The following is a 23,648-nucleotide window of genomic DNA, read 5'->3' on the forward strand; positions in this document are numbered from 1 at the left end:
CAAAGAAATGAGCTCAGGGAGGTGAGACTAACTTAAACATGATGTCACCTGGGGCAATCAAGGCATCTGCTGCTGTCTAACCCTCTCTCAGAAGGGAACTTGAGAGGATTTTAACCCAGGCCTAAACCTAAGCCCCTCCTGACAGATCCCGCAGGACCATGCCTGGGAGGGGTCCGGGGTGAAGCAGGCAGCACCAGGCAGATGCTCCCAGGCATACACGGCGGATGGAAAAGTGCGGGGTTAGCGATGAAATCATGGGCTGCGTTATCATTGATAATAGCTCGGACGTTAGACCAGCTTGGATTTGTACCCCAGATCTAATAGTTTCTGGCTGTGGACTTGAACAAGGCCTCAGCTTCCCCATTGTGAAATGGGGCCGATGACAGTACCAACTTCACAGAACTGTCGAGACAGTCAAATAAAACCATCGGCAGAATAATTCCTCCAGTAAGTGGAAGCCCAAACTAGCAGCTCCTGAAAATCAGTCTGCTTCCTTCGTGGTTGTATCCAGGATCTCTCTGAGGTCAAGAGAGGCTCCTTGTATATTAAGAAATGCCAGAACTGGGGCAAATGGAAATTGTGATGTTTTAATGGTTGACTTCTGCCAGTACATTTTTGTGACTTTATGCCAAATCTCATTTAGAGGTGATGTATAAAGTGGACTTTGAGGCCTTTTGTGACTGCAAGGCCACGGCAAAATGACCCCCTCCCACTGCAAAATGACCCTACACCCAAGGCCCTGTTCTCTCTCTGTATATGAAAGGGTTGTGGTAGTGTTTAAAGCTTGGATCTTCATATCGTCCCCCTATTGCCTTACGCTGTGTAACTTTTAAGTACCTGATCCCAAAGGGAAAAGAGGAAGAGAAGATCCCTGAGGCCAATTTACAATGTGAAGGGACAGCCACACCCTCCCCCAAAGTTTCCGCTGCAGGAAGTATTTTTATTTCATAATTAACAAAGGCAAGGAGAAACCTTTCCAGAGTATGTTTTTCCCTCAAAGCCACAGGACTGAAACCTCCCTGCCACCCAGGCATTGCTCCGAATGAATGATAGGAGCCATTTATTCTGTGAGCACACACTGCCCTTGCTGGAACAGACTCCATAGAGCTCTTCGGTGCCTTTCTCCGAGGGTGGCAGGGGGTGGGGTGGGGGGTTCTTGTCAAGGTTGGCCAAGAGCACCTTATATGACTCAGCACAGACCCAGAGTCTTCATAAAGGTGGGTCAGGGTGGTGGGCAAGAACAAGAAAGAACGGGAGAGAGAGAGGAGGCAGAATTACTAATTCCACCTGGCCACAACCAACAGCTCACCCAAGACCCTTGCAGAGTGGGATCGTGGGGCATGTATCAGAAGAGGGCATGGGGAGAATCCAGCAAGCGCTATGCTGTGTAGGAGTACAGGAACCCACCGGGATAATCCCACATTTCCATTTTGCTGGCTCCAGATCCTAAGCAGATCATTAAATGGACATCAAGAGCTATCCCTGGTGTTGGGAATTACAAGACAGAAGAGTTTCTCAGCCAGGATGTGAAATTGTGGAACAAATGCCCACAGACAAAGGGAAGCGCATATCAGCACCAGGCCAGGAAACAATCTGGGAGCTACAATGGCATAAACCAGAGGAGGTTGATGTCGCCAGTTTATCTGCTTCTGTCTAACAGTTCCTACGAATTGTGAGCCAGGGAGCAATGTTGGTAGACTACTGAACCAGAAAGGGATAGTCCTTGGCGTGTCTAAGTTTTTCTTCTTTTTCTTCTTTATTATCACCGTCACCTTGACCTTCACCACCAACATTGTTAACACTATAACTGATCATTTTTATCATCATTCCTCGCCCATGCACAGTCTCTCACAACGTACAGAGAATTTCTGCATCCTCTATGATATTGTGATCGTACAGTACCTCTCTGAAGCAGACAAGTCAATTACCAGCATCCCCGTTTTCCCAATGTGTAAACCAAGGCTTGGAGAAGGTAAATCGCTGGCCCTAAGGCATACTCAAGTTCAGGTCTCTTGTAACTACTATTCATTTACAACACTATAACTTCACTCTGAGAATGGTACTAAAATAGTTAACAATTGATAATGCTTGAGTACTGACTAGTCAGGACAGAGACTCGTCATACACAATGGATGGATCTTGGAGACATTCCAGCCACTGCTCTAAATACCACACCATTGTATCTTTTCGTCCAGCCTTCTCTGCCATTTCACCTTAAGTTCTGTCCCCAAATAAGATGGAAAGATGAGGCATTTAGAGATGAGATGGTGGGGTTATTAAAATAAAGAGAAAGCAAACAAATAAAAAATAAAGAGAAAGCTTTCGATCTTCTCTTCCTTGACCATCTTGAGCCAAGGGAGTGGGGGAAATAGGTGGGGGAAGGGCGTGGCTAATAAATGGGTTTGTGGGCTTCAGAACTGGAGGTCTGAGTTCAGGCCAAGTCTTTAGGATGTCCTGTGGGAATCACATGGCTTTAGATAGAAGAAAAAGGCAGGAATCAGGAGTCAGGTAGGAATAGGACTAGAGTGGGAGCCAGTTGGGAATCAAGTGAGAAGCCTATTTTCCCACTGGGAAATAGAAGGGTCTGCTGTTTGCTTCTCCTGGCCTGCTTGATCCAGGGATGCGGGGAGACAAAAGGTAGCCAGTGTTTTCATCAAAGCTAAAGGAAAAGTGCACAATCTGAACTCGAAAATTAATAGACGATAAATCAGATTTTCACTTCTCAGAAGCCATGTTTCTGAGCCATTTTCCATTCAAAAATGTTATTCGCTCTATTTTTATACTTAGTTTTACCAATTCTTCTTACATACTGTTCTTTGAAAGGGATCTTTTTATTTCAGAAATAATCTACAATGGCCGTTAGAAAAAAAGTAATATAGATAAAGGCAAATAGAGGAAAAGAAAATGAAAATCACCTCTGATTTCTCTATCCAGAAGTAACATGGCTGAAAGCGCTGATTCACACACTTCCAGACGGTGTCCCGTGGAAAAAACTATCATTGTCATGATGATGATTTACACATATTTATTTACTTTATTCCTAATGTTTTCTCTACCTATTGTTCTTGAAGTTTAGGGACGCTATCTTTGTTTGACAACATAGACAATACCAGGAATCTGAAAATATTTTATTGCATGGGTATCTTGTTGATATCATAAAATCAGAGGCAGAATATATTTATTAGAAATATCCAAGCACAGGACTCAGAAACAAATCGCTTGTGCCTGAACAGCATCCTGTGTTTTCAAAGTGGCCATGTAAAACACAAAGCCCAGTGGAGTCATATATCACTACTACATAAACAATAATAACAATTCTTGATGTATATCTTCGTATTTTCTGCCTTGTTCTTGCAGAAAAGTTGGTAAAGGCTGATTAGACTGTTACACCTACTTTTTTTTAGAAGATGAGAGATAGGAGAAAATATTACTGCGATGAAAGGTGGGAGGGGGGAAGCCCAAAGGAAAATCTGTTTTTTAAAAACCTGGGACTTGGCAACATGATACACACCTCTGAAGATTAGAGCAAAGCAAAACAAATGTGTGAGTTATTTCCCGGATCAAAAGTTTCAATCATCTCTTGGGCTCACTTCTTAGGTGTTTGGATATCTGTAAATGATAAACAAGATGGCAAACAAATAAAAAAAAAAAAATCCAGAATGTGACGCTTTCAGGTGAAATGGTCTTTAACCATGTTTCTGGCTACAGCCTTCATCAAAAGAATTTCTATCAGCAGGGGGAGCAGAGCTTAACATTAAGACGAAGGTATGTTCCTTTTTTATGATTATAATCCTGCTGAATTGATATGAAGCAGAAATGTGTGCAGAGATATGTCACCAAACAAAGGATCTCAGTTCCTCTATTTAAACGGGGAGTCATCTATAAGAAATCATTCTGCAGGATTTTTGACAACATATATGATGTTATTACTTCTCATAGAATTTCTACACAAAAGGTGCTTGGTTAATTAAATTTTGTATATGGTAGGATTGTAACAGTTTCAGAATCCACTGATTTGGACATTTTTAAAAAATTCAGGTTTTTGTTTGAATTCCAGTTAACATGCATGGCAAAGTTGGTTTCAGGTGTAGAATTTAGTGATTCACCACTTTCATCAACACCCAGGGCTCTGCCCAAGTGCCCTCCTTAACGCCCATCAGCCATGGAGCCCATCCCCCACCCACCTCCCTCCATCAACCCTCAGTTTGTTCTCTATAGTTAAGTCTCTTATGGTTTGCTTTCCTCTCTCTCTCTTTTCCCCTTCTTCTATGTTCATCTGGCTTTTTTTTTTTTTTTAATTCCACATAGGAGTGAAATCATATGCTATTGGTCTTTCTCCGATTGATTTATTTTGCCTTGCAGAATACGCTCTAGCTCCATCCATGATTTGGAGTTTTTTTTTATATTTTAGTTTTTTTAATGTTTTTTTATTTTTGAGACAGAGACAGAGCATGAGCAGGGGAGGGGCAGAGAGAGAGGGAGACACAGAATCCGAAGCAGGCTCCACGCTCTGGGCTGTTAGCACAGAGCCCGATGCAGGGCTCAAACTCACAAACCATGAGATCATGACCTGAGCCAAAGTTGGACGCTTAACCGACTGAGCCACCCAGGCGCCCCTGGAGTTTTTTGATATTTGAATCACAGCATACATGAGTGTTATTGGGTTTTAAAAGTGCCACTGAGTCGGGCTCTGGGCTGATGGCTCAGAGCCTGGAGCCTGTTTCCGATTCTGTGTCTCCCTCTCTCTCTGCCCCTCCCCCGTTCATGCTCTGTCTCTCTCTGTCCCAAAAATAAATAAACGTTGAAAAAAAAAAAAAAGTGCCACTGATCCACTCCTTAGTGTTCACTGAGATTTACTTGCCCAGATTCAACAAACCACTCTCTGAGCTAGAAAAGAAATCCTATTCTTACATATCCCACATCTTCACTGAGGGGGAAAGCCTGATTCATATGAAAACACAAGGCCAGGAGAGCTCAATATTGAGTTGCTGTTGAGACAATTTCAGAAAAGAAAAACAACAAGTTGTGAGCTAGAAAGCTGTATCTCAGCAGTGGTTCTTATATGCTAAAAACAGTAAGAAGAGGAAGAGCAGTAAGAGAAGAAAAAAAAAGCAAAAAACGGATGCTCTGTTCCATAAAGTCATCTTCCATGAAAACAGGAAATAGAAGAAAATCCAGGCAAAAGCTGATACAAGAGGGAGGTAATAGAATTGGCGAAAGTGGAAGGGAAGCTGGGAATGGAAGACACATTTCTAACGCCTACTTTTTCTTTATGTCTTAAAGCAAACATTTACGGAGCACCTGTTATGTGTCAGGCACTGTACTGGGTGCTGGGGACAGAGGCGAATAAGACTGACGTGGTGGTGGCCCCCCTGGGATTTCAGTGATGGGGAGGGGCAATGGCAAGTAAGCGAATATAGCCCTTGTTAATTACTGCGAACGAAACAAAAATAGGAATAAGGAGTTGGGGGAAGAACATACCTCATGTAGAGTGGTCAGCCAAGGTCTTAACTGAAGAAGGCACTTTTACACTGAGATCGAAAGAAGGGCAGTAGCCACTAGAAATTCTGTTTCCGGCGTAGGGAACAGCGTTGCAAAAACACCAGTCAGAATGAGTTTCCGGATTAGGAACTGTGAGAAGGCAGCCATGGCTCCAGCAAGCTAGGCCTGGGGGGGGGGGGGGGGGGGGGGGGGGGGGTTGCGGGGGGGGTGCGTGGGCGCTGAGATGAGGCTGAAAACCTTGGGGCGAGGAACTAGGATTGTGTTCTAAAAGCAGCCGGAAGCCAGTAGAGAATTTTAAGAAGCGGAGTCACTGAGTCTGGTTTGTTTTTGAAACATCACCCTGGCTCTGCCTCACACCATATACAATAATAAACTCAAAATGGGTCATGGACCTAAATGTAAGAGCTAAAATTATAAAACATTTAGAAGAAAACCTGAGAGTAAATCTTTCTGACATTGGATTAGGCAATGGTTTCTTAGCTATGACACCCAAGCATAAGGAAGCAAAGTAAACAGATAAATTGGAGTTCTCAGATATAAAAACATCGATTTCAGAGCACACCATCATGAAAGTGAAAATGCAGCTCACAGAATGGAAGATCATGTTTGCAGATCGTGTAAGTTAAAAAAAAAAAAAAACTCTTACAACTCAATATTGAAAGGACCAAAAATCCAATAAAAAAAAAAAAAAACGGCAAAAGACATTTCTCTGAAGAAGATATACAGGTGGCCAATAAGCACATGAAAAGATGCTCTACATCACTAAGCACGAGGGAAATGCAAATCAAAATCACAGTGACATATCACTTCACACCCAGGAGGATGGCTATTTTAAAAACAAAACTAAAAACAAGAACAAGAACGGCAATAACAAAAGAGAAAGGAGAATAGTTGTTGCCAGGGACTGAAAGGAGAAAGTAATGGGGTAGAGTTTCAGTTCGGGAAAATGAAAAAGTTCTAGGGATGGGTCACAACGATGGTTGCACAACAGCGTGAATTGTACTTAATTCTGCCAGAACTGTAAGAGTTAAAATAGTAACTTTGATGTATGTTATGCATATTTTACCACAATAAAGAAAAGTTAAAAGGGGAAGGGCAAAGGATTTGAATACACATTTTTCCAGAGAAGATATACGCATGGCCCATAGATACGTGAAAAGACGCTCAACATCACTGGTCCGTAGGGAAATGCAAATCAAAACCACAGTGAGATACCAGTTTTACACCCACCAGGGCTGACGACATTCAAAAAAGCAGACAGTGACAAATGTTGACAAAAATGTGGAGAAATTGGCACCCCCGAATGTCGCTGGTCAGATTATAAAATGCTGCAACCGCTTTGGAAAACAGTTTGGCAGCCTCTCAAAAAATGTTAAACAGAGTTACCATGTGACTGAGTGATTCCAGCCCTAGGTACACACCCAAGAAAATTAGAAACACAAGTAAACACAAAAATGTACACAAATGTTCCCAGGAGCACTTTGCATGATAGCCAAAGAGTAGAAACAACTCAAATATCCATCCGCTGATGAATGGATAAGCAAAAATGTGATAGATCCATTCAGTATAATGGTATTCTGCCACGAGAAGGAATAAAACACTGATGCATGCTACAACACGGATGAACCTTGAAAATATGCTAAGAGGCCAGAAACAAAAGATTGTATATTATTGGATCCCATTTATACCAAAGGTCCGGAATAGGCAAATCCATAGAGACAAAAAGTAGATTAGTGGTTGTCAGGGAATAGAGAGAGACTGCTGATGGAGACAGAGTTTCTTTTCAGGATGATTAAAATGCTCTCAACCTGGATGGCGGTGATGGTTGCACAAAGTTTTGAATATACTGAAACCCACTGAATTGTACACTTTAGATGGGTGAATTTTATGGTATGTGACTTATATCTCAATAAAGTTGCTATAACAAACAAACAAACAACATCGACCAAAAAGATCAACCTGGCTGCTTGATGGAGAAAACAGGAAGGGTCCTTCAAGAAGTGATGTGGAACCAGGTGACCACTTAAAAAGCTACTAGAGACGTCAAGGCAAGAGGTGACAGTGAATCACCTGGGTGGGGAGTAAAGGAAAGGAGGAAGCACGGGTTTGGTTTGGGTGATGGGTCGTAGGGTGGGGCCATTTACCACCCATCCGAGAGAGATTTGTGTTTGGGTCCGAAAAGGAAAACCTGCACTAAATCATAATCCCAGTCCTATGAAGTAGGTACAGTTATCCCCATTTATAATTGAATAAATGAGGCTCAATGAAGTTCAAATAAATACCTTAATAATCATTAGCGCTGTGACTCACATCAGCCTGACTCTGACACCCATGCTCTTTGTTTGTTTTTTGTTTTTCCATGGCAGTATTTATTTATTTATTTATTACTGTCAAGTTAGCTAACATACAGTGTAGTCTTGGCTTCAGGAGTAGATCCCCATGATTCATCACTTACATACAACACCCAGTGCTCATCCCAACATGCGCCCTCCTCAATGCCCATCACCCATTTTTTCCCCCCCCCCCAACCCCCACCCCCATCAACCCTCTGTTTGTTCTGAGACTCAGTTTGAGTCTCTAATGGTTTGCCTCCCTCTCTGTTTGTGTCTCATTTTTCCTTCCCTTCCCCTATGTTCATATGTTAGGTTTCTCTAGTTCACTTAGCATAATACCCTCCAGTTCCATCCAGGTTGTTGCAAATGGCAAGATTTCACTCTTTTTCATCACTGAGAAGTATTCCATTGTGTGAATATATACCACATCTTTATCCATTCATCAGTTGTTGGACATTTGGGCTCTTTCCATAATTTGGCCATTATTGATAGCACTGCTATAAACATTGGGGTGCATGTACCCCTTTGAATCAGCTCTCCTGTATCCTTGGGATAAATTCCTAGTAGTACAATTGCTGGGTTGTAGGGTAATTCTATTTTTAATTTTTTGAGGAACCTCCACGCTGTTTTCCAGAGTGGCTGCAGCAGTTTGCATTTCCACCAACAGTGCAAGAGGGTTCCCCTTTCTCTCCATCCCCACCAACATCTGTTGTTTCCTGAGTTGTTAATTTTAGCCACTCTGACTGATGTGAAGTCATATCTCAATGTGGTTTTGATTTGTATTTCCCTGATGATGAGCGATGTTGAGCATCTTTTCATGTGTCGGTTGGCCATCTGGATGTCTTCTTTGGAAAAATGTCTTTTCGTGTCTTCTGCCCATTTCTTCACTGGTTTATTTGTTTTTCAGACACCCATGATCTTTGTTGCACATTATATGAGGAGAGATTTTTAAAAGATAAAAAAAAAGGGAGAGAAAGAAATTGAGGAGGCACTGCTAGAAGGAGGTGAAGAGAGATGGGTCAGGCACCCTGTATGGAGCATTTTGCCACCTGGTTTTGACAAAAATATTTCTATTTATACTAATATTTATAGAAAATATTAGTATATGCTGTCACTAATAACCAGAGAACCTCAAAATGTCACCCTCAGCTCCCAGTCAGTAGTCGGAGGCTGTTAATTTTTCTCAAATTTGCTGACAGCCGTCGCCACGGACAGTGCTGCAGCTTCCTTGGGCCAGTGCCCCCTCACCTCTTGCAGGAGGTATTGCAACACCCTCCCAACCTTTGTCCTGTGGTCCCCCTGCCCCAGAAATGGGTGCTGGAGTGTGTGCAGACACACGCACACACCCCTCCCTCCTCATCCCTTCTCCATTGCTGGGGTGCTCTTTCTAAAATGCAAACCTGTCCATTTCATCACATGCCTTAAAACCCTTCAGGGAATCCTGGTGGTGCTCAGGATCAAGTTCAAGCACCTCAACCCAACGTACAAGGCCCTTCACTATCTTGACTCCATGTACCTCTTCAGCCTTTCCTCACTCTCCCCCCTTACCCACGCCTGGCATCACACACCCTTACCCCATGGGCCAGCCACACTGAACTATTTTCAGTCCCCTAATGTACCACGCTCTTGCTGACCTCAAGCCTTAGCACGTGTCATTCTGGCTGGAATAGCCATCTGTGACAGTTGCATAGCTAACTCCTACACATCCTTTGGTCTTCCGTTGCCCTCCACGTCAGGGCTAGGTGCCCTTTGGACATTTCTCGTGGCCCTCTGCACAGCCCCCGTGGGCACAGTGGAATTAAGGGGTGGCCAGCTGAGCCCTGGGAGAAGCAGTCTGCAAGAGAGAATAAAGATCATAGGAAATGTAACGGAACCAGAAAAATCCTCTCTCCCAGAACCTTCTCAGAAGGACTTATCAGAATATTCTTTCCAACCACACAGTGTTATTAGGCCCACCCTGTACAAATGAAATGAAAGGCAGATCGATAAATGGATAGATAGATAGCCGGATAGAAGGATAGATAGACAAACATTTCACATTTATTCATCTTTGGTCAACATCTTGTTGTTTCGGTCTAGCGGAGCCCTCAGATACAGGACCCGGGTTGGACGTCCAGGTCTTCTATTGCCAGCTGAAGGACCTACCCCATAGGTGTGTTGGGAGGACGATCAGAAGAAATCAAAGGAGGGAAATTATCTGGCATATTACCCCTCCCAGTTGGTGCTCAGTAAACACTAGTGATATTTATTGGCTCACTGGTTCATCAGTATTCTTTAAAACCTGAGTCCTATTCCCAGAGTATGAGGCTGTGCCTCAGCGTCATGCCAGCCGCACGCGTGACAGTGTATCTTCTGGTTTTCGATAATCACTCCCTCCCAGCTTCCTTCCTCATCCACACCTGCACCCCCCTCAATTTTAAGCTTTGCTTGGCCCAGGCGTCAGGCTCTCAGGATGACAAACCCACATCGCCACCTGGAGGACAGCATGAGAATCTGGGGAAGAATACCATTTCATGGCGCCAGATAAACTAACTCCGCTGTTCCGTGCTGGTGCTAACGAGGCCAAGTTCACAGGTTCATCCCCAAAGGGGCCAATTAGCTTTACACGGAGAGACACTTCAGAGCACAGCCCCAGTCTCTAACCCTGGCCCCTGGTTCACACGCGTGTTGGTTAGAAAGTGGATTCATCAGGCCAATCCCATTTTCCATAATTTCTTTAAAAAAAAAAAATCCATCTGTAAGGCTGTGTGGAGACAAGACAAACAAGATCTGCTCTCTACTTTTAAGGAATCTTCACCTGCAGGAGTGTTTCCCCAAATGATTCCCGAGATATCAGCGGGAGTTATGAGAATAGAGGCTCCACTGTGCTAAATCAGTTTTGGAAACACTGATCTAATCCAAGTCAGGCAGGTTCTCTCATGGAAGGGTTTCCTAGAGCCTTTAACATGCTAATAGGCACTGTTAATTTTCCAATAAGGAAATGTGTGTGCAGTGTTTCCCAGATTTGGATGGCCATAAGACTTACCCCCAGCCCCCCCAGTCTGTAAAAAAGAAAAGAAAAGAAAAGAAAAAGAATAGTAATGAGTCTGCTGGCCCTGGGTATGGCTGCTTCCACTGGAACATCTATTTTAGGAAGCAACTCATCCACGGGGAAAAGTTCACAGTCTATTGCTAGGTTTAAAAAAAAAGCAGACTAAAGAACAGTATCCCATTTTGAAAAGACAGAACAAAGATGTCCATACACTTGAGAGGAAAAAAACTGAAAAGACATAAACCAAAATGTTAACCCCCGTGATCTTTATGCTGGAGTGCCCATTGTTTTTCTGTGTTCTTTACATGTTTTTCAAGTTTTTTTTTTTGTATTGAATATGCATGTGTATTTTATTTTTTTAAGTTTATTTATTTTTGAGAGAGAGAGAGAGACAGCGAGCACGTGAGGGAAGGGCAGAGAGAGGGAGAGGAAGAGAGAGAATCCCAAGCAGGCTCTGTTGCTGACAGTGGGGCTTGAATCCACAAACCATGAGATCATGACCTGAGCAGAAATCAAGAGTCGGACGCTTAACTGACTGAGCCACCCAGGCACCCCACTTATAAATTTTAAAAGAAAAACAACAAAGCACATGTTCTAGGATAGTATACCATCTTTGTAAGACTATTATTATAGAATCCTAGCAAGAGCTAACATTTTCTAAAGGCTAAGTGCCTGGCATATGAATTATCTAGATTATCTTGTTTAAACTTCACATGAATCGTATGAGATGAGGTGCTATTTTTTGTCCCAATTTAAAAATGGAAAATTAAGGAAGGAAACAAACCCTGTGGAACCAGAATTTGAACCCATTACTTTCCTCTTTGCTGTCTATCCTGCTCCCCCAAGACACACACACACACACACACACACACACACACACACACACACACACACACCATGAAAAAGAGAAACGATGCTTTTCCTCCCGGGAGAGGGACTCTTTGAAGGCAATGATGCTGTGTGCTGTCGCTGTGCCACACGGCTACTAGCTGCCATTTATTAAATGCTCACTGGTGCCAAGAATTATTCTGAGTCCTTTGATATATATAAACATGTAAACTGAATAGCAGCTGGGCTCTCCAGACTTTTAAGATCTGCCTTCTGCAGCATTGCTTGGGCCACCTCTCTCTTCTTTCTCTTTCACTGGCCACTAGAAGCCCTGACAACTACTAGGTGAGGCCATTCAGCCCTCTCCAGACACTAGAGCCATGTTCGGCTCCAATTCAACTGCAGTTAACATGCTCCTTTAAACAGGCTTTCAACCCAGCTACATGCTAGTACTCTTTCTCTCTCTCTGTCTCTGTCTCTCTTCTCTCTCTCTTTTCCCTCTCTGGGAAGAGGCCCAAAGGACAATTCTATTTCCTCACTGGTATGAACTATGCCTACCTTCCTTAAAAGGCAGAAGTGTCTATCATCAATTGGGGGTTAAAATACTCTCTTTTTTTTTGTCCATCACAGGTGCATTTGCAAAGTCGTTTCTTTCATTAATTCCATTTTACAGATGAGGAAATTGAGGGCAGGTAATTTGCCCAAGGTACCAGTGCAAGTACACGCTGGACCACTATTTGAACCAGGGCCGTCCAAGTCCCCGTGTCACCAAGATTCAAAGGAAAACTGGCCCACTTTGAGCTGCCAGACACAGAAACTTCCCTGAAGATATGGCTCTTGCTCTATGGAAAATATGTCAGGCTGACTCAGTTTCTCTAGCGCAAGTGAAAACGAGCTGGTTAGAACAGACCGGTTTAAAGCAAGTGCACAATTCTTCACCTTCAGGTAAGAAATCTGGTCCTGCAAACCAGTTTTATGTGATTTAACTGCTTACCTCAAGGACAACAGTAGCCCTCTGATAGAAAACCCCTCCTTTTTCTCTGTTCCCCATCCCCACTCCTGTTGCCTTCTTCTCAATCAGGCCATCATCCACATTGGAAAATCACTCTGTTTTTTTTTTTAATTATGGGAGATCTTTTCCTCTGTGAGACTTGGCTCTGGACAGAGATGATTACTAGATCCTTTCCCTCACTGGGTGGCATCTTTTAGCCCAGCCTGAGGTCCCAGGCTCCTGCAAAGTTGAATAAACCAGTTCTTTTGTCTTTGCATTGACTTCCAGGTGAGCTAGCAGCTGAATTTCCCCACCAGCTGGGCCTTAAAGGGCAAACAACGCTCAGGGCAGAAGGCATCATGAAGCGATCTTGGACAACGTGCGTTCTTCATTACATCTGCAAAATGCCACTAGCACCTTTGACCAAACATTAATACCGCACGGCTTTGACATCTTGTGATATAGCTGGAGTTGAGGAATGGGGCTAAGGGTTGATTGGGGTCCCCCAAAATAAATCTTTTCTACTGCCATGAAGCAGTTACAGTTGCACAACTGAAATACCAGCCCTTTGGAAAAGCTATCAAACCCACTCATGCAGTTGGGTAATATCATCATCCAGAGTACTTCCTAGATGCCTGGTGTTCGAAGCACTGTGCACAGCAAGTTGAGCAGACACAATCTATTATGTGAGACATTTCTGAGGCAGGATATATGTTTCTGATGCTGGAAGTGAAACTGGTTCAGACAGATGTCAAAGTACCCCTCATAGGATAGTGCATATATGTATATATGTATATACGTATATATATGTGTATATATGTATATATGCACTAATATTTATTGGGTCCCCTTCCATTTTCCAGGTCTGTGCTATACATCTCACATCATCTTCAGAGCAACCTTTGAAGGAGGGGCTGTTGTTACCCCTGTTTTACAGATGAGGAAACACAGGCTCTTAGATATTAAGTAACCAGCCAAGAAGATACAGCTAGTAAATGATGGAGCAGAATTCAAATCCAAGCCCCCCTGACACCATGGTTCACACCCGTAATCACTGCACCCTACTTGTACAACTCATGTGGAGTGGCTCCAGCATGAATTTGGAGTTTGGGAGCTGGATAGCCCCAGAGTCACATTCTCGCTTTATTACTCAGTTGGACCGTGTAACCAACCTTTCTAAACGTTGGTCTCTTCATCTGCAAAAGGTAGGAACCTTAATGCTTAGCTTTCAGGGTTGTGAGTAAAGAAGTACTTTTGTAACCATATTGCATCCAAAGACCTGGTTCAGTCTCAGAACCGGAATCCCTTTGCACAGCAGGAACACAAAGCTTTTACAACAATAACTGCTGTTGTGTTTTGTTTCACTTACAAAGCCTCTAGCCCATGGTACACATGCAATAAGTATGTAGCTATTCGAATTCTTGTTTTTAAATATACTTTCAAGTTACATCTTTAAATAACTAACTCAATTTATCTGATTGAAATGTTACTTAAATCAAGCTCCTTCTCTACCCCATCCTCCACGTTTTAAAAGACTCTCAGTCGTTTCTCCTCATTTGTACTGAAACAGAGTGAGATGTATAGCAGAAGCACGATCTCAGCCTCAAGCTACGTCCCTCAAAATTTTAGATTGACTTGTACATATTTAGAAATCTGAATAAATAAACCCCCAGGACGAAGATGCTCCTGGAAAAGAAGTCAAGAGGTGAGGCCCACCTACTGGCCTGGTTTGAGTACAAGGACAACCTCAGGGTTGGAGAGGAAATGGATCTGTGCCACACAGATTTTCCACTGACCCAGCTCGTGGGAATTTCTGTACGATTTGACACAGCAGTCCCTACTTCTTCCTTCTTCCAAGATTTTCCTGTATAAGACTCTTGTCTTGCTATAATTAACCTTCACACAGCAGCCGGAAGGGTCTTTCTAAAATGTAAATCAGATCCTGCCAACTGCCCTGCCCTATTTAAAACTTCCAACAGCTACCCACTGCATGGTTAAAAATCCAACCCTTATCATGGCTTACAAGATCCTTACAAGAGTTGCCCCTGACTACCTCTTTAAACTCATTTCTTTCCACCTGTCACTTCATTCGTGACACTCCAGCTACAATGGCTTCTTCTGTCATTCCTGCCTCAGGGCATTTGCCTTGTGTTCTTCTTCCTAGAACACCACCTTAGCTAAAACAGCCTTCCCAGAAACTCTTATTACACTATCCTAGGCCATCTGTCTTCATAGTACTTACCAGCACGGGAAATTAGCTTATTGGAATATAAGCTCTGGTATCGGGAATGGTAGCTGGTAAATAGTAGGTTCTCACTGTTTCTCTGCACCCATCCTCCTCCCTCCCCCGCCAGTTTCCAATCCCTGCTCTATACCCTGGATTTCAGCACAGCTCTGCCCATCTTGGCTTGGTAACCCATTTGGATTTCATTGTCTGTTTTCTGACCTCAGCCCAGTTGACTCTTTTGACTCCATTGACTCCTGGTCCTTCAGATTCCTTGGATTTCAGAATCATTCAGAATGTTGCTTGAGAAACACTTCTGCCATCCTAGCCTGGCCCCAAGCCCATTTCTCAGTGAAAGAGCTCCGTCTGCTAGCTCATGTGGGAGCAGCCATCTACACTGGCTCTCAGGACTATAGAAGTCTTCACCCGAAGAGGCCCACTTTGACCACTGGACCTTGAAGCAGTTAAAGTAAAAACAGGAAACGCACGCTATTCCAAAGGAGGCAAGATCCCTTCTCAGTGACTTTTCTTCGTATCAGGCATCCCAAACCACTGGGCTATCCAGAAAATAGGACTGTCAGGATGTGACTGAAGCTTGTCTGACCAGACCAATTGTCTGGCCCTGGAACAATGCTTCCATCTCATTCTGGGGGTGGCCATCATGAGACAGTCTATCACACATGGTATCACACAATGATTCCCTGCTACACGCAGAAAGCCACAACCGAATTCCATGATCTAAACTCCATGATCCATACTAGGTGTCAGATATTTTATGGTCATGCTTCCACTTATTTTCACAATAAAATTAAGGTAGATGATTATCCCCATTTAACAGATAAGAAAATCAAGGCTCGGAGACAGGTAAAGTCATTTGCTCAAGGGTCATGTAACAAATGAGTGGGAGAACCTGAATTTCTGATTCAAAGTTCATGCTCACATCCCAACCCTCTAAGTATTCAATCATGGATCTCTTCTCACACACACGCACACACACACACACACACACACACACAATTATATACTCCTCAAGAGCTGGAATTTATTTCCTGTTCATCATTCCCATAACACAGGGACTGACCCTTAGCGAAATGGTCAGCATATTTTGCAAAATGGCGATCCTGATACTATTGCATTAGTGTTTATAATTTATATATACTAATAATTAATAGATTCATATAAACATGCATGGCCATAACACTCCACTGTTGGCTTTCCTATTTCCCTGCCACTGGTCATTTGGACTACTTCTAATTTTCAGTTTTACTGTCCATACAGTAACTTGCTTTTACTAGAACATGGCGTGGAGGGAGTAGAGAGTAGAAGATGACGTAATAAAGGAAAAATAACCCTGACATCTTTCATGGGACCATTCAGAGGGAATCCAATTTAAAGTACAGACTAATTACACAAATAGAGAAAGAATTCTGGGCTTAGATAAATAAAATTGCCAGGCTTTCTAGTAATCTTCAATACCACAAGTTTCATTAGAAAGCAGATGTGTTTATTATATTGTAAAATACCCAATACTATCCTCTCGTTAGCAAGATTCAAAATGTTTTCAAAACTGAATACTGGTGTACAAAACAAAGCGTCAAAATTCTATAAGGAAAAAATATGTGGCCTATCTTTTAGCACACTGAATTTGGTTGTCATGTGCCAGAAGTATTAAATATATATACAGCACTTTTGGTCTGTGGTTTCTGGTTCACATTTTTAATCTGTGGTTTCCTGGTGCTTTTGTTGAACAACCCTCAGGTACCCTCTAGTGGATGGACGAGAATGGCTTGGGGCCAAAGGCACCATTTGGTTACCCGTTTGTGGTTTATATGCCTAAAAGTAATCATAACTTGCACTTCCAGACCTATGTGAAGGATATAGGAATAGTGATTATTTTAAAAGAAATAACTTCATATATTTAAGCCATTCCTAAGGGCAGACTTTACTTTTAGATTTTATTAGCATTATAGTTTTTGGTCTGCTTGTTTATTTATCTTAAATAACTGTTACTTTTCCCAGTCTCCTTTGAAACATGAGCAAAAAATTAATAGGATGGTTTTAATCATCTTAAATAGGTCATTAATATCTTTTCAAAGAACCCATAGTAGGTTAAAGAAAGTTGGTTAATTTTACCCCAATGCAGGGAATTCTAAAAGGAACAATAATAACCCAGTAATAATTTCTGCCTTAAGGAGACTTCAAAATGACATAAGCAGAGATCACCATTTTCCAAATTGTGGTCTGTGAGATACTAGCTCCCGATGCATTGATGGGGAGGGGACGTGTCTTTAGCTGAAAGACATGTCAGAAGATTAACTCACTTCCCTTGTTTTCTTTCTATGCTCAGCTCATAAATTTCTGATAATTTGCCTTTCTGTGCTACTTGCTCGTGGGAAAGGAACGCAGTGGGCCATGAAAACCAAGCTTTTCAGGCAGCTTTACAGGTTATCATTGTGAACTTAATTGTCGGCCATTCCTATTTACGTAGACATAACTACAACGTGTTCTGTATTATGTATAGTTATTTGCTAGCTAGTTAGTGGATTACAGTCATAGCCAAACATATGAAACTCAACGCTTTGGGGGGCCGGGTTGGGGGTACGAATGCATTTCACTTTCAAAGCCATACTTTCCTCATATTAAAAAATTTTACAACATGCATGTTTAACTTCTGTAAGCGGAAATATGGATACACAACACACTAATCATTCTATTCAATTGTAGAAGCTGAGAGAGAAAACATTTCTCTAGCAATGGCCCCAAATGCACCTCTGGAGCTCCACGTGCCCAGCCTCACTCACTCTCTCCTAAGCACAGCCCACCCGCCTACCTTCCTTGTTCTATCCAAAATCTCCTGTGTTCGTTTATACCCAAAAGGCAAGACCTGGCTAGATGGCCCTTGCCTCGTTCTTGGAGCTGAAGTTTAGAGCGCCCCCTTGAGGCTTAAAGACTACACAGTGCAACCCAGTGCGACCTAGCTGTGGTTGTTTCAGAAGACGCCACCCAACAAAGGGAGTTGGTGTCACAGCTGAGACCAAGACAGTCCCTTGAGACTGTCTTGTCACTGCTGACGTTGTTCTTCCCAGCAACCTTCAAGCCCTCTGTAGTAAGAGTTTCTCTCGCTGAAAAATGTAAAGGTCATCCTCACCAGACTCAAAATTTCTACTTGCGCTGTCTCTCTCAATCCCTCTCCCTCTCTCTCTTCTCCTCCCCCACCCCCTTTCCCTGTTTTTCTCTGAGCTCATGCACACACACACACACACACACACCGCCGGCGTCTGGTATTGTAAGTTCACCCCCCAATTACAGCTGCACTCTCTGGGTGCTGACAAAGTTAGGTTTCTGCATCAGTAGAATGAAGACCAGGTCCCAGGTCAAGATGAACTCATTAGAATAAGTGCCATCCCATGGAGCTCTGTCTAGAGGCTGAGCCAGTTCCCCTTGTGACACCCTGTCTGGCTCGTTTTCTGCTTTCTTCAAAGTGAAACAAGAACCTAATCTCCACGATATAACGACACGTCAACATTTATTGAACGTTTAACATAAGCCAGGAAACGTTCTCTGTGTCTTATTTATATTTATTATCTCGTTGAATCCTCACAACAACCCCTGAAGTAGTACTATTCTTCTCCCCATGTTATAGACGAGAAGACTGACGGGCCCAGAGCTTAAATAACTGGTCCAGAGCAATACTAATGAATGCTCAGAGTCTGGCAAGAAAGGCACGTGAAATTTATATGGTGTGACTCTGTTGGAAATATTTAATCGAGGGCTCTTTCGTCTGCACCTAGGATAGGCTCACCTCAGGATTTTTATACCGGGATGCTTGTGCTTGCTTCCTAGATGGCCAGAGTGCCAGAAGTTGTTGATGCTATTTTCCTTCCAGGTTTCTTTGGGGGGAAATGTTATTTTATGTTAAGACCAACGGGTATATTAAGGAGTATAATGCAAAATTTTGGAGTTTTTTAAAGATAAAATGCAAAAAAAGATCAAATACAACTAAAAGCATCCCTCTAGTGAAGGGCTGCAACACTGAATCTTCTAGGTTTATGCTTCTCACGCTTTACGGTCCCTGTGTATCACCCGTGGGCAGGGTTGGCTCCATGGGTGTGAGACCTGGGTAGTCCCACCCACATTCGGTTTAATGCTCTCCTGCCACCATCTTGAAATGCTTACTGATTTTTAAACTGAGGCCTTCGCATTTTCATTTTGCATTGGGCCCTACCAATTATCTAGCTGGTACTGTCTGAGGATCTTGCTAAAACGCAGATCTTGATTTGGCATGTCTGGGGTAGGGCTGAGGTTCTGCAGTTCTCACAGACTCCCAGGTAATGCCTGCTGCTGGTCTGAGGACCACACTTTGAGTGGCAAGACCCAGCCTTTCACTATATCCCACAGTTTGTGATACGTAAGTGGGAAAGTCCGAGAAGCCGTGGAGAAGGGGGACAGTGAAATCCTAGAAGTCAAATTCATAGTCATTAAAAGCATGGGTCTTTCCTGCCACCTACTCTGTATGATTCCACAAATTACTTTATCCTCCTTACGGTTTAGTTTTCCCATCAGCAAGATGAGCAATCACCTCAGAGGATAGTTGTGGAGATTAAGTGTATGAGACATCTCACATTCAGAGTTCAATAGAGATAACTGCCCGAATGCTGTAAATAGTAACTACACGTAAGACCACGATGGAAAAGAAAACTTGTAGGATGTCTCTTTCTCCATATTAATGACGCCTCCCACTTTCCAGTCTCTCCTCCTTGCATCCAGGCAAATACTCTTGGGGGAAGCAATTTTGTTAAGGAAATATTATATAAACATTGCTTATTCTTTATGGGAACCTACCTTGCTATCAGTCTTGGGAAATGCTATCGGTCACAAGACTGTACATACTCTATCAGTTTGCTAGAACGGCCATAATAAAGTACCACGGACTGGGTGGCTTAAATAATAGACATTTATTTTCTCACAGTTCTGGCAGCCAAAGGTCCAAGATCAAGGTGTGCACAGGGTTGGTTTCTTCTGGGCCTCTCCCCTTGGCTTATAGATGGTCTCCATCTTCCTTTGTCTTCACATGGTCTTTCCTTCTGTGAATGTCCGTGTCCCAACTTCCTTTTCGTATAAGGACATCAGCCATATTGAATTAGGACTCACCCATAGGGCCTCATTTTACCTTAATCACCTCTTTCATGTCTCTACCCTCGAATATGGTCACATTCTGAGGTCCTGGAGGTTAGGGTTGGTATACAGACTTTGGGCCACAACAGATACAGAGGAAAAACCAAGCAGAAGTAACATGTGTCAGTGGGTCCATATGCAACCCATTCCTGATTTCAGCATTCACTGCAAAGTATCCTTCATTCTTCAGCGAATATTATGCACTGAGGATGAGGACCCCCTCCCTGGCCAGGAGGCGGGGGCAGCATGCATGGGGGGCTTTCAAGTCCAACAGAGCTGGCTCTGAATCTCTGCTGTGTTACTGACCACCGAAAACCTGGGCAAGTTACTTCATGTGGCTGGGTCTTAGCGTTCTTTCCTATAAAATGAGGATCCCAATAATGCCTGCCTTATAGGGTTATTGTAAAGATGAAAAGCAGATCTTTTCTTCCTTATTTAGCAAAAGAAATTGCCGGCAGTTTGGCACTGGTTACCTTAAAAGAAGTCTTTAGAGCCTTCCCTACCTAAGGAAACTCTGAGTGGGCCTCCTGTGTAACTGAGTGAAGGCCCCCTCCTTGTATGCAAGATTCTGGGTAGTGTTAGGGACCAGTTTGCAGAGTGAGCCCAGGGATCTTCTGGGAGAGAACAGACTGATTCCTTTCCATATCCCCAAACCTTCCCTCTGAGAGCTCAAGCTGGAGGTGGTATATGAAGGTGAATGCAGGCAACTCAGAAAAGGGTCCAGAAAGGCAATGGGTCCAACTGAGTCAAGAGATGTGGGACTTATGACCTGCCTTGGCAATAAACCTCGAAAGGAGAGTATCAGATGGGGATTCTGGGTCTGTTAAGTGTCTGTGCTATAATGGGTTCTGCCTGTCCCTCAAGGCTGGTATATTTTAAGAACGATAACCCTGGAGGTACAGGTGTATTGGGAAAAACAAGGGTGTCTCAACCGAACGTAACCCAGACGCCTCCCATTCCCTTGAAAAACTGCCAGGGGGGACCAGGGTTGGTGAGCTGAGGCCCCGCCTCTGCAGCATCGCAAGCAAGGATTGGACAGTGTGTCGGTTCTGCTGCTACCGTCGTACGAGGTTCTTGAGAAGCTGAGTCCCATCCTCACTATCCCTGAGTAGCCTGGCTTCTTGTGGATGCAGCTCCATGGGGGAACACAATGAGAATCGAGGATGATCTGGCTCTGAGTCTCCTTAGGGAGTGTTGTCCTGGGGCTTCGCCGCCCATCCTCAAAGAATCCCTTCTCTCTTCCTGCGGGAGATTGCACTCCAGTGACTGGGGCTCAAGAGCAGAGAACAGGAGCCGAACTCCCATGCTTTGGCCACCATGACCAGCTTCCGATGCACTCAGTACCCTTCATGCAGTCAATCCATTGAAATAGGACCAAACCCGTCTGAACTTCTTGCCACAGGACATACGTCAGGGCTCCTGGACACCTAAAAGAAAGGCAGATGGAGCCCTGGGACAAGTCCATAGGACTTCTGAACTTCCGGATCCTACCAGCAGGTGGGGCCGCAAGCAGTGCAATCTGGGAACTGAGACCTTCGTATCCACTAAGAGGAAACCCTCAGACAGGGAGTAAAGTCTCTAACATACAGTAAGTACCTTAAAAAAAAAATGGTAGGTAGTATTATGGGAAAGGTGATTACTCACATAATACCACCATCACCATTATGTTTTCACAGAATAGAAAGAAGAGAGGGAATTTCTCCCAACTAGCAGAAGAATGAAACTCCAGTCAGGAATATCATTTTTCCTCCACCTTAAAGGATTGAGTGGATGGTATGAAAAGTCTTTAAGTACCCTCCCTTTCCTTGTCACCTCTCCTTCTACCCTTACTCCTTAACATTCAGTCGCCTACTATAGCTATAACCATAGCAACCCAGCTGGTGGGAAATGATGGGAACTCCTACTCATTCTTATAGAGTCAGGTAAGTCTTCACCTTATCCGTGAAGCCTCCTTCAATCCTCACTTCAGCCTCAGAGGAGACCATCTCACGGCTACCGCGGCATGGCTGGCCCGTGCACACCTGTATGGGAACATTTATTGCATGCATTCAAAACCCTGCTTGCTTGCTTGTCTCTGTCACAACACCATGACCTTTTTGGGCATATTTGCACGCCCACTGCTTGGATTAGTGCCTGGCGCATAGAAGCTGCTCAGTGCGTTTCATGAATGTCGGAAATGTAAGGGAGGTGGGTAGGAGAGTGCACTGAATTGCCTTCGGAGGAGGGGGCAGGTTGTCGCAGGAATGGAGTCAAGCCAGAGTGGCCTAAGGGGCACTAACAGCTAACAACTAGGGGCACTAAGGGAGGAGATGGGAAGCATGTCCTCAGCCAGCACTCAGGCTGCCAAGGGGAGCAATGGTAGCTAAGAAACTAGAGAAAAGCAATGGGGATAGGAACAGAATAGAGGTCGCGGGATCGCTTGGGGAGGGAGAATTGAAGTCCAGATCAGCGTGCAGCCCTTGCAACAGGTTAGGACAAGGGATTCAAGACTGAGACTTGGTGGGAGGGGGCTCGAATCCTGTTTTTATTTATTTATTTTTAATTTATTTATTTAAACTCAAAGTTAGTTAACGTATAGTATAGTATTGGTTTCAGGAGTATCAAGTCCTATTTTTAAGTGGTGATGACTGCTTAGTGGGGTGGGGGGGGAGCAGGGAGTTTAAACAGAGGAAAATCTCTGTGCAGATTTCCTCTCCGTTGGCTCAGGGAGGTGAGAAAAGAATCAATCCAGAGTGTACACCTTTGTGGTCACACTTTTAACCTTCAAACTGCTAAATTACAGACATCATCTCATTTAAAAGCAAATATGAAGTGATAGCCAAGCAGACCTGGGTTCAAATCCCTGAGTGTTCCACTTATTAGCTATGTGAAAGAGAACATTCAAAATAATGTATGTAAAGTGCTTAGGACGGGGCCTGACACAGGTAGACATCTAAGACCAACTTCATCCTCGGTCCCACTTTCCAGCGCCAGCCAGGGCTGTGTTTCTCAAATGCTTCTTTCTAAATCCATTTACACTGCACCGAATCTTACGGTGATTTATTTTCAAATGAGGCGTGAGTTCTCAATCTGATCGCACAATCCCAAATTGTGAGCACAGGCGTCTTCTTCCAGGCTCTGCAGAAGATCATGTGCGTACTCGCAAGCTTTGGAACTCTATTCTTCTTCTTTCCCTCATCTGTTACCTGGTGGATGCAATCTGTGCCATTTTATTTTCCTGTTCTTTCACCTTTGAGTGATGAGGCAATAATCGTTCCTGCAGGAGCATTTACTCAGCCAAGCTATTTCGCCAGCCTTTCGCCCTCAAATATACTCTTTGTTCCCCAACTGAAAATTGGGCTGTCTTTCATGAACAGAGATGACACTGTGACACTCTTCACCTTCAATGGGCTTTGTTAGTTTTCTTACAATAGCAATAGGTTGTAAGCTATCCACAAACCGTTTCACTTGGGATCTCAGCCTTATTAGTAAGAAACATGATTGGAGGACCGAAGCAGTAGGCTGGAAATTTGTGCAATTACAATTCCAACCTTAGCCATAAAACTGTCACATATCAAAGGATGG

The 23,648-nt window shown here is 43.5% G+C and overlaps 1 long non-coding RNA gene across 4 annotated transcripts in view; it reads left to right on the forward strand.

The window, feature by feature from the left end:
* LOC115525643 overlaps positions 1-16,589 on the forward strand; it is a 32,246-nt gene extending 15,657 nt beyond the window's left edge. Inside the window, exons 2-5 of one of the 4 annotated variants that reach the window (XR_003972418.1) lie at positions 12,325-12,639; positions 12,974-13,064; positions 13,549-13,890; positions 15,137-16,589. This is a non-coding gene — a long non-coding RNA (uncharacterized LOC115525643). Of the gene's footprint in view, positions 1-3,692; positions 3,766-12,324; positions 12,640-12,973; positions 13,216-13,548; positions 14,713-15,136 lie in introns of those variants that run through there. The other 3 variants (XR_003972417.1, XR_003972419.1, XR_003972416.1) reach the window with 3 other exon arrangements.
* Positions 16,590-23,648: the final 7,059 nt, after the last annotated feature.

This window comes from Lynx canadensis, chromosome D1 (genome assembly GCF_007474595.2).
Source record: "Lynx canadensis isolate LIC74 chromosome D1, mLynCan4.pri.v2, whole genome shotgun sequence".
Lineage (NCBI taxonomy): Eukaryota > Metazoa > Chordata > Mammalia > Carnivora > Felidae > Lynx > Lynx canadensis.